The following is a 10,776-nucleotide window of genomic DNA, read 5'->3' as shown; positions in this document are numbered from 1 at the left end:
ATTTTTTAAAAAGAAGAAGACAAATTACTAATATCAAAAATGAAAGAGGGGTCATCACCACTAACCCCATGGATATTGAAAGGAGAATAAAGAAATACTATGAACAACTCTATGCCCACAAATTTGATAACCTAGATAAAATGGATCGATTCCTTGAAATGTGCCAAAACTCACACAGGAAGAAATAGACAACTGGAATAGGCCTACATCTATAAAAGAAATTGAATCAGTAATTAATAACTTTCTAGAAGAGAAAGCACCAGACCTAGATGGATTCACTGGTGAATTCCAACAAACATTTAAGGAAGAAATTATACCAGTTCTCTAAAATCTCTTCCAAAAGATAGAAAGAGAGAGAAGACTTTGTAACTCACTCTATGAGGCCAGCATTACCATGATAACAAAACCAGACAAAGATATTACAAGAAAAAAAAACTATACGCTAATATCTCTCATGAACATAGATGCACAAATCCTCAAAAACCATTAGCAAATCAAATCCATACACCATGACCAAGGGGGATTTATTCCAAGTGTGCAAGGCTGGTTCAACGTTTGAAAATCACAAATGTAATCCTTCACATCAACAAGCTAAAGAAAAAAAATCACATGATCATCTCAATAGATGCAGGAAAAAAAAAAAAGTCAGACAAAACCCAACACCTGATCTTGATAAAAACTGTCATCTAGGAATAGATGAAACTTCCTCAACTTGATAATCTACCAAAAACCTTACAGCTAACATTATATTTAATGGTGAGAAACTAGAAGCTTTCCCACAATGATGAGAAAAAGGGCAAGTCTGCCCCCTCTCACCATTCTCACCACTTTCAACATCATAGACATCCTAGCTAATGCAATAAAATGAGAAAAGGAAATATAAGGTAAACAGATTGGGAAGAAATAAAACTGTTTTGTTTTGCTTTTATTTTGTGGATGACATGATGGTCTATGTAGAAAATCTGAAGGAATAGACAAAAAAAAAAAAAATCTCCTGGAGCTAATAAGCAATTATAGCAAGGTTGCAAAATACAAAATACACAAAAGTTGATCACTTTTCCACATACCAGCAATGAATAAGCGGAAAGTGAAATTAAAAACATGATACACTTACAGCACTCAAAGAATTAAATAGGCATAAACCTAACAGAATATGTAGAAGAACTATATGAGCGAAACTCTTAGACTCTGATGAAAGAAATCAAAGAATGATATAAATAAAGAGCTGGCCCATGTTCATGAATAGGAAACTCAATATTGTCAAGACGTCAGTTCTTCCCAACTTGATCTTTAGATTCAATGCAATCCCAATAAAAAATCTTAACAAGTTATGTTGTGGATTGAAAAACTGATTCTAAAGTTTATATGGAGAGGTAAAAGACCCAGAATAGTCAACATAATTTTAAAAGAGAACAAACTTGGAGGACTGATGTTACCAGACTTCAACACTTACTATAAAGCTACAATAATCAAGACAGTGTAGTACTTGAGAAAGAACAGACAAATGTATCAGTGGGAAAAAAATAGGAAACTCAGAAATAGACCCACATAAATAAATTCAACCGATCTTTGACAAAATAACAAATTTAAAAGAATAGAAATCATATAAAGTATACTTTCATAATTAAACTAGAAACAAATAACAGAAAGCTGGAAAAATCCCCAAAATATTTGGAGATTAAACATTAAAGATTAAAAATGGACTAAAGATAGTCTTTTTAACAAACGATACTGCAACGAGTAGACATCCACACACAAAAAAACAAAAAAAAATCTAGCTATAAACCTCACACCCTTCACAAAAATTAGCTCAAAATTGACCCTTGACCTAAATATGAGGAAAAAATATGAAACACCTAAAAGATAAAATAGGAGAAAATCTAGGTGATCTTGGGCATGGGTGTGACTTTTTAGATGCAATACCAAAGGCATGATCTATGAAAAAAAGTACTTGATAAGCTGGGCTTCATTAAAATCAAAAACTTCTGCTCTGCAAAAGACACTGTGAAAAGAATGAGAAAACAAACCACAGACTAGGAGAAAACATTTGCAAAAGGATAGTGATAAAAGACTGTCATGCAAATTATACATAAACTCTTAAAACTCAACAAGAGTTCTATAATCTCTTGTAAGTCTTGTAGTCTGCCTGTGATTAAAGAAGACAATGGACATGGCCCACAAGCTGTCTACTTCAGACCAGTAACTCTCTTACATTACTCACTGCTTTATTACTTTTTGAACACACAATTGCAGGATGTGCATAAAAGTTGGCATGCTTGTGAGCTCTTCATCCACTCCTGACCTTGGCCATGCATGTTCTATCACTGGTTTCAGGGGTCTTTCCTTCACCGAATTTCCATTCTATAAATAGTTCTTCAACAGACTTATATGTGAACTAGCAGAAACTGAAAAACTCTTAGTAAACTGTTCACCATTGCTGTCAAATGTAAGAAGGGCTTGTGATCTTACGTGTCCAAATGCCTGATGCAGGATACAGAAGGGGCACGTTAAATAATCTTATGACCCTTTTTGAGTACAGAGTTTTCTAATTCAGTAAAATATTTTTAAAACCCGGGTGCCTGGGTGGCTCAGTTGGTTAAGCAACTGCCTTCAGCTCAGGTCATGATCCTGGAGTCCTGGGATCGAGTCCTGCATCGGGCTCCCTACTCAGCAGGGAGTCTGCTTCTCCCTCTGACCCTCACCCCTCTCATGCTCTCTCTCTCATTCTCTCTCTCAAATAAATAAATAAAATCTTTAAAAAAATAAAAAAATAAAAATATTTTTAAAACCCACTTTTAAAAGGAACTTTGCATATGGGGTCCTTGGCTTCATCTATCACTGAGAATGACTGCTATCTAAAACAACTACTGTGGCCTATTTTTGTTTCAAACTTAAGCTCTTATTAACTCAAAATTATAAAGAATTTTCTTCTTAAAGCACTTGGAATTCTATTATTTGGATTTTTATTTACAGTCTTCAAAGTATTTTTCTTCATTCTCTCTCTTTTTTAAAATTACATTTTGACTAAAGATGTTTTATTACAGGGTTTTGAATCTTTTTCTTCCTTGTGGAAGCTTGAGGAGGCAAAGTTGAAGTTCTGCTTTTAACTTGTCAACATAAGATATGAAGAAGTCCCACATAAGGCTTTCTGATACCTTGTGTGGCATGAAATAACTAAAAAATAATACAGTTCACAAAGTTAATCTTGTTTAATGCTATGGATGCTAGTATACCACTTACATTATTATTTTTTTACCTTACTATGATATTATTAATTTTTTAAGATTTTATTTATTTATTTGACACAGAGAGAGAGAGCAGCAGAGGGAGAGGGAGAAGCAGACTCCCTGCTGAGCAGGGAGCCCCATGCAGGACTCAATCCCAGGACCCTGGAATCATGACCTGGCCGAAGGCAGACACTTAACCTACTGAGCCACCCAGGCACCCTCCTTATTATTACTATTGTTATGAACTGATTTTGTGTCCCTTTAAATTCCTATATTGAAGCTCTAACCCCCAAGATGACTATTTGAAGATAGGATCTTCAAGGAGGTAATTATGGTTAAAATGAGGTCAAGAATGAGACCCTAAACCAATAGTACTGATGTCCTTATAAGAACACCAAGAGTCACCAGGAGCATGGGAACAGAGGAAAGGCCATGTGAAGACACGTGAGCAAGTGCCCATCTACAAGCCAGGTAGAGAGAGCTCACTAGAAACCAAGCATTCTAGCGCTTTGATCTTGGCTTTCAGCAGCCAGAACTGTGAGAAATAAATTTCTGTTGTTTAAGCCACCCTGTCTTTAGGATCTTGTTATGGCAGCTCAAACAGACCAATACAATTATTATTCAAATTTTTATAAACAGTTGTTTGCTCCGAAGGGATGAGCTGGTTGGTCATATTAAAGTTATTTAGCTAGTCCCCTCTCTTTTAAAAATTCATAATAATTTTCAATCTCTTTCCCTGTTAAAATATCTGAAAACACTAATTACTTTTATTTTTTTATTTTGTAAAGATTTTATTTATTTGACAGAGAGAGAGAGACAGTGAGAGAGAGAACACAAGCAGGGGGAGTGGGAGAGGGAGAAGCAGGCAGGGAGCCCAATGCGGGGCTCGATCCCAGGACCCCGGGATCATAACCTGAGATGAAGGCAGACACTTAACTGACTGAGCCACCCAGGTGCCCCTGAAAATACTAATTACTTTTATAAATAAATGTAATGCCTCACAATTACCATTAATTAGTATAACACTTTACTCTTATAATAATAAACACACACTTATACTTTAGCTAACTAACAGAATTTCAAATTTTGGAGACTTTTCACTCTAAGTTACATCTAAAATGTTTGCTTATATTCGGAAATAAATATTCAAATATCAAAGATAAATCTAAAGGACATGTCTATTCCTGTTACTGGCATTGTTTCCAATTAGATATATATTCCCTACGCAATCACGTGATCATTGATCAAACGGAAGATAAGGTTGCAAAATAGGGTGGTGAAATAGACAAATTAGGCTATTTAGACTTCAAAGATTGAAATCAGGCAAAGCCAAATAGCAGACTACAGCCCAATATTGAGGTCAAAGCTAAACTATGATGCATCTTTATGCTTTGTGCCTGCACTTACTGGTAAACCCAATTAAACTAAAAAATGCCCAAGGGAGAGCTAGCCAACCAGAGGCTCAGGTCTTTTGGGGATGTCATTTTTAGAATATTTTAAATTCATGGTCTGAAAAGTTTTACAGCTTTGCTGCGGTGTTTATAATCAAAAACAGCATTTGAACGTTCTGTATGGAACAAGCTGTAGAGATGTGTTCCTTCACTCTCTCAGAGCTCTCTGAAGTTTTCTGCTACAGTGTATCTGCTCTGAACACCCATCAAAGCCTGTCTGAATGCCCTGAGCCACCTCAGAAGGGCTCATCACATCTGTGATTGAGTCAGATCCTTACATTGGGATTAGGTACCGTTTCATTGAAGTATCCTTCCTGGGGCACCTGGCTGGCTCAGTCAGTACAGCATGTGACTCTTGATCTCACAGTGGTGAACTCGAGCCCCACATTGAGCATAGAGATTACTTCAAAAATAGACAGATGATAGATGATAGATAGATAGATAGATAGATAGATAGATAGATAAAAGAAGTACCCTTCCTGAAAGCACACGAGCAACTCTCTGTGAGTCTAACTTGATGGGCATGTCAGTGAGGAGTATGTATTTTTGATAAGTTGCATTTTCTTTTTCATTTAGTTCAAAATATTTGTAAGTTTCTCTTGAGACTTCTTTGAACCATGTGTTATTTAGAAGTACTTTTTTAAAATTTTCAACTATTTTAGGATTTTCCAGCCATCTTTCTGTTATTAATTTCTAGTTTAATTCAACTGTCTGAGAACATACTTTGTATGATTTCTATTCTCTTAAATTTGCTAAGGTGTGATTTACGACACAGAATGTGGTCAGGCTTGGGGAAAGAGCCATGGGAGCTTGAGAAGAATGTGTATTCTGCTGTTTTTGGATTGAGTATTCTATAAACGTCAAGTTGATTGATAGTGCTGTTCAGATCAACTATATTCTTACTGATTTTCTGCTTGCTTTGTTTATCAATTACTGAAAGAGGGATGTTGAAGTCACCAACTGTAATAGTGGATTTGTCTGTTTCTCCTTGAAGTTCTATTAGTTTTTGCCTCACATATTTTGACACTGTGTTGTTGGTGCATACACACTTAGAATTATTACATTTCCTTGGAGAATTCAGCCCTTTATCATTCTGTAATGCCCCCCTTTATCTCTGATCATTTTTCTTGTTCTGAAGTCAGTTTTGTCTGAAATTAATGTAGTTACTAGTTTTCTTTTTATTAGTGGGGTATGGTATATCTTTCTCTATCCCTTTACTTTCAACCCATCTGAGTCTTTATATTTAGAGGGTTTCTGGTAGACAAGGTGTATCTGAGTTTTGTTTTTAGATCCACCCTGACAATCTTTGTCTTTTCATTTGGGTACTTAGACCGCTCACATTTATTGATTATTGATATAGTTAGATTAATATCTACCATGTTTGCAACATTTTTCTGTTCATCATACTTGCTCTTTGTTTATTTACTTTCTTCCTCTCTTTCCTCCTTTCTCTGGTTTAAATTGAACATTTTATGATTCCATTTTGTTTCCTTGCTTAGCATACAAATTACATTTCATTAAAAAAAATTTAATGGTTGCCCTACAGTTTGCAATATACATTTACAACTAATCTAAGTTCACCTTCAAATAACACTGTATCAAGTTCACGGGTAGCGCAGCTACCTTGTAACAAAAGAGTATTCCCAGCCCCTCCTTCTTATCCCTTATGGCATTGCTGTCATTCCTTTCATGTATCCATATGTTACAATCACCCTATATATTGTTATAATTAAACAGTTATCTTTTAGATCAATTAAGAATAAGCAAAAAAGGGACTGCATAAAACTGAAAAGCCTCTGTACAGCAAAGGAAACCTGCAACAAAATAAAAAGACAACCTACAGAATGGGAGAAAATATTTGCAAATCATATATCTGATAAGGGTCAAATGTCCAAAATATATAAAGAACTCATACAACTTAATAGGAAAACAAATAAACAAACAATCTGATTAAAAATGGGCAGAGGGTCTGAATAGACATTTTTCCATGGAAGACATACAAATGACCAACAGGTACATAAAAAGATGCTCAACATCACTAATCATCAGGGAGATGTAAATCAAAACCACTGTGAGATATCACTTCACCCCTGTCAGAATGGCTATTATCAAAAAGAAAAGAAATAACAAGTGTTGATGAGGATGTGGGAGAAAAGGGAACCCCTGTGCACTGCTGGTGGGAATATAAATCGGTGCAGTCACTATAGAAAACAGTATGTAAGACCCTCAAAATATTAAGTATAGAACTGCCATATGATCCAGTAATTCCACTTCTGGTGTTTATCTGAAGGGAATGAAATAACTATTTGAAAAGATATCTGCACTCCCATGTTCACTGCAGCATTATTTACAACAGCCAAGACATGGAAACAACCTAACTATCCATTGATGGATGAATGAAGAAAGAAGATGTGCCATATATTGTGTATATATGTATATATAGTATATATATTGTGTATATGTATTGTATATATATAATTCAGTCATAAAAAGGAAGGAAATCCTGACATTTGAGAAAAAATGGATGGACCTGGAGGGTATTATGCTAAGTGAAATAAGTCAGACAGAAAAAGGCAAGTACTATGTGATCTCCCTTATATGTGGACTCCAAAAAAATAGTTGAACTTATAGACTCAGAGAACAGACTGGTAGTTGCCAGAGGTTGGGGGTAAGGGTGGGTGAAATGGGTAAAAGTGGAGAAAAAAGAATAAGAAATATAATTTTAAAGAATTTTACCTTCTTTTATTCCTTCTCTGATGTTCTCCCTCTCCTTATAAAAGATCCAAGTTTCTGACTTATGTAACTTTCTTTCTCCATCAAGAACTTTTTAAACATTTCTTTCTGGACAGGTGTGCTGGCAATAAATTCCCTCCATTTTTGTTTTACTGGGAAATCTTTATTTCTCCCTCACTTTTGAAGGATAATTTTGCTGGATATAGAATTCTATACATCTTTCTTTCAACATTTTAAATATTTCACTCCACTCTCTGCTTCTTTGCAGGATTTCTAATAAGTTCTCTGTAATTCTTATTCTTGTTTCTCCAGAGACAAGGTCCTTCTCACACTCCCATCTTCTTTCCAGACTTTGTCATTGGTTTCATGTAGTTTAAATATGATATACCTAAGTGTAGATTTCTTTGGTATTTATCTTGGTGTTGTCTGAGCTTCCTGCACCTCTGATTTTGTCTGCCATTAATTTTGGAAAATTCTCTGTCATTATTACTTCAAATATTTTATCTTCTTTGTCTTCCTTCTTTTGATATTCCAACTATGTATATCTTATACCTTTTGAAATTTCCCCATTGTTCTAGAAATATCTTGTTCTGCCTTATTTTTTAAAGAAATTACAACTTGGGAACTTTCTATTGGCATATCTTTAACCTCTCTGCTTCTTTCCTTGGCTGTGGTGAGTATACTAATGAGCCCATCAAAGGCTTTCTTCATTTTTATTACAGTGTTTTTGATTTGTAGGATTTCCTTTTGATTATTTGCTATGGTTTCCATCTCTCTGCTTACATTATCCATCTGTTCTTGTGTGTTGTCTACTTTTTCCATTGCAGCCCTTAACATATTAATCATAGTTATTTTTAATTCCCTGTGTAACGATTTTAAAATCTGTGGCATATCTGAGTCTAGTTCCAATGCTTCCTTTTCCTCTTCAGACTGTGTTTTTGTTCTTGCCTTTTAGCACGCCTTGCAATATTTTATTAAAAATAAAAAAAATAAAAAAATAAATAAGAACTAAAGTAAAACCTTTAGTGTAAGTTTTATATTAATCTAAGAGTTGGGTTGTGCTTAATGTTTGTTGTAATGGCAGATGTCAGAGACTTCAAATGTCTAACGTCTAATGTCTTTGTTTTTGTCTCTCTTGTTGCCTTTGGGATCCTTAAATAGAGTCTGTACCTTGAAGCTTTTTCAGCTATAATCCAATGTTGTTATACTAGAGTCCTATTGATGTGGTGGTAAGGTGTTGGGGAGAGGAAGCATGCCATAATTGTTTGATTAAATATCAGGCTTTTAATAGGCCCATGATGGGTGCCTGGGTGGCTCAGTCAGTTGGGCATCTAACTCTTGATTTTGGCTCAGGTCATGATCTCAGGGTCGTGAGATCCAGCCCCACGTCAGGCTCCACGCTCAGCAAGAAGTCTGCTTGAGACTCTCTCTCTCCCTCTGTCCCTGCCCTCTAAAATAAATAAATAAATCTTTTTAAAAATGTTAATAGGCCCATGTCCCTGTGCCCTGACCTTCACAAGTGTTACTTAGCTTTTCTTCCTCCCTTTATATTCTGGCAACATTCTTCCTTTTGGATTTTGAGAGCAAGCATTTGCTATGGAGGACTCTCTGGGCATATCTCACAATGTTTACTTCTCCTCTCCTCCTGCCACAGCCAGGAGGGGATCTTTCTTGGCTCTTCACCATTAAGAACCTGGTGGATTCCTAGAAGTGGATCCAAGAGAGTGTGCGGGTCCCCTAAGACTGCAGATTCCAGGAGATTATCACCTTTAAGCTAGTCCACACTTAGCCTCCAGCAACTCATCAAAATTACCACTTAAGTGCTCCTACCTATTTGTGGCTCCAGTGGCTTCTGCTCCAAGTAAGCAGCTTCTCTACTTGCTATCTCTCTAGATTTTGGAGTGGTGGATGACCCTCTGATCTCAAATCCTTGATGGTTCCAAGAAAATTCTGTTTATTTTCAGTTTGTTCAGAATTTTTCTTGCTGTAAGAACAGGATCATTTCCAAGCTCCTTACGTGTTGGAGCTGAAATCAGAAGTTCTGTGTCTGTATTTTTAAAGTAATGGAAAATCTAACAAGGGGATTTCTTTGCTCATCTAACTGGGAGTTTCAGAGGTAGTTCAAGGCTTATGTTTGGTTTGATCCGTGGCTCAACAACACCAATAAGAACACAGATTCCTTTCATTTTTCTGTTCTATCTCCTTAGTATCATCTATAATCTGGATATTACAAGGTCACAGCCAAAAATTTCCATGGCCACATGCTTTCTGAGAGAGAAAAACTTTCTCTCTGCCTTTTCCCAACACTGAAAAAAAACCTTGGGCTTCAATTTTGATCGAACATCTCAGGTCACATGTTCAGTGTATCAGTTAGCTATTGGACAAATGCTGTGTAACAACTACAGAATCTCTTGTTGTTTAATAGTAAGTATTACTCATGTGTGTGAAGGTTGTCTAGTAGATCTGCTAATGTCATCTGGGCTCATTGACATGCTTACAGGCTGGGTGGGGGTGTGCTGATTTAGGCTGGGGTGGACTGGATGGCTCTACTTCAAGCTAGGGAGATTTTGATCCACTGTCCTTCATTCTGCTAGGACCTGAGGCTAGCTGAGTCCATTATTGTTAGAGAAGTGACAGGAGTTCAAGAGGGGAAGTGAAAATAGAAAGCCTCTTAAAACCTCTACTTGAAACTGGCCTCATGTTAATTCTACTCACAATGCTACTGGCCAAAAGAAGTCACATCAAGGGACAGGAAAGTACATTCTGCCCACAATAAAGACGTAATAAGGGTGTAAATACAGATGAAAATTAAAGTCAAATACTCAATCTGTTGCTCTCACAAGTAAACCAGCCACTGCTTTCATAGGAATATGAATACCCTGATTGACAAGAACTAGTCAAAACTCATGCCTTAGAGCTGCTGGTTGATTTGTACTCTCAATCTGTTAGGGCTGCCATAACAAAGTACCTCAGATGAGTGACTTAAACAACAGACATTTTTTTTTTTTTTACTTTGGCCTATAGATGGCCATCTTCTCCCTGTGTCTTCACATGGTCTTCCCTCTATGTATCCACGTCCTAATTTCCTCTTCTTATGAGGACTCCAGTCATATTGGATTAAGACCGACTCTGAGAAAAGTAACCAAAAATGTCCACTTCATGGAAGGCACTGGAGGAGCAGTATTGTGGTTAGCCAAGACTGCAGAATACACCACCCAGGAATATGACTGGGTCAGCCCTTATCACAAGATGTGAGAGCAGTATACTCCTTCCACACCAGGGACATGCTGAGGGCTGTGTTCTGCTGTGATAGGAAGTCCAAGCCCTGTACCCTCTGAGGGCTGCTGGAAGTCCCTCTCTAACGC

Source organism: Phoca vitulina, unplaced genomic scaffold (assembly GCF_004348235.1).
Source record: "Phoca vitulina isolate PV1807 unplaced genomic scaffold, GSC_HSeal_1.0 scaffold22, whole genome shotgun sequence".
NCBI lineage: Eukaryota > Metazoa > Chordata > Mammalia > Carnivora > Phocidae > Phoca > Phoca vitulina.
Note: the sequence above shows the minus strand (reverse complement) of the source record.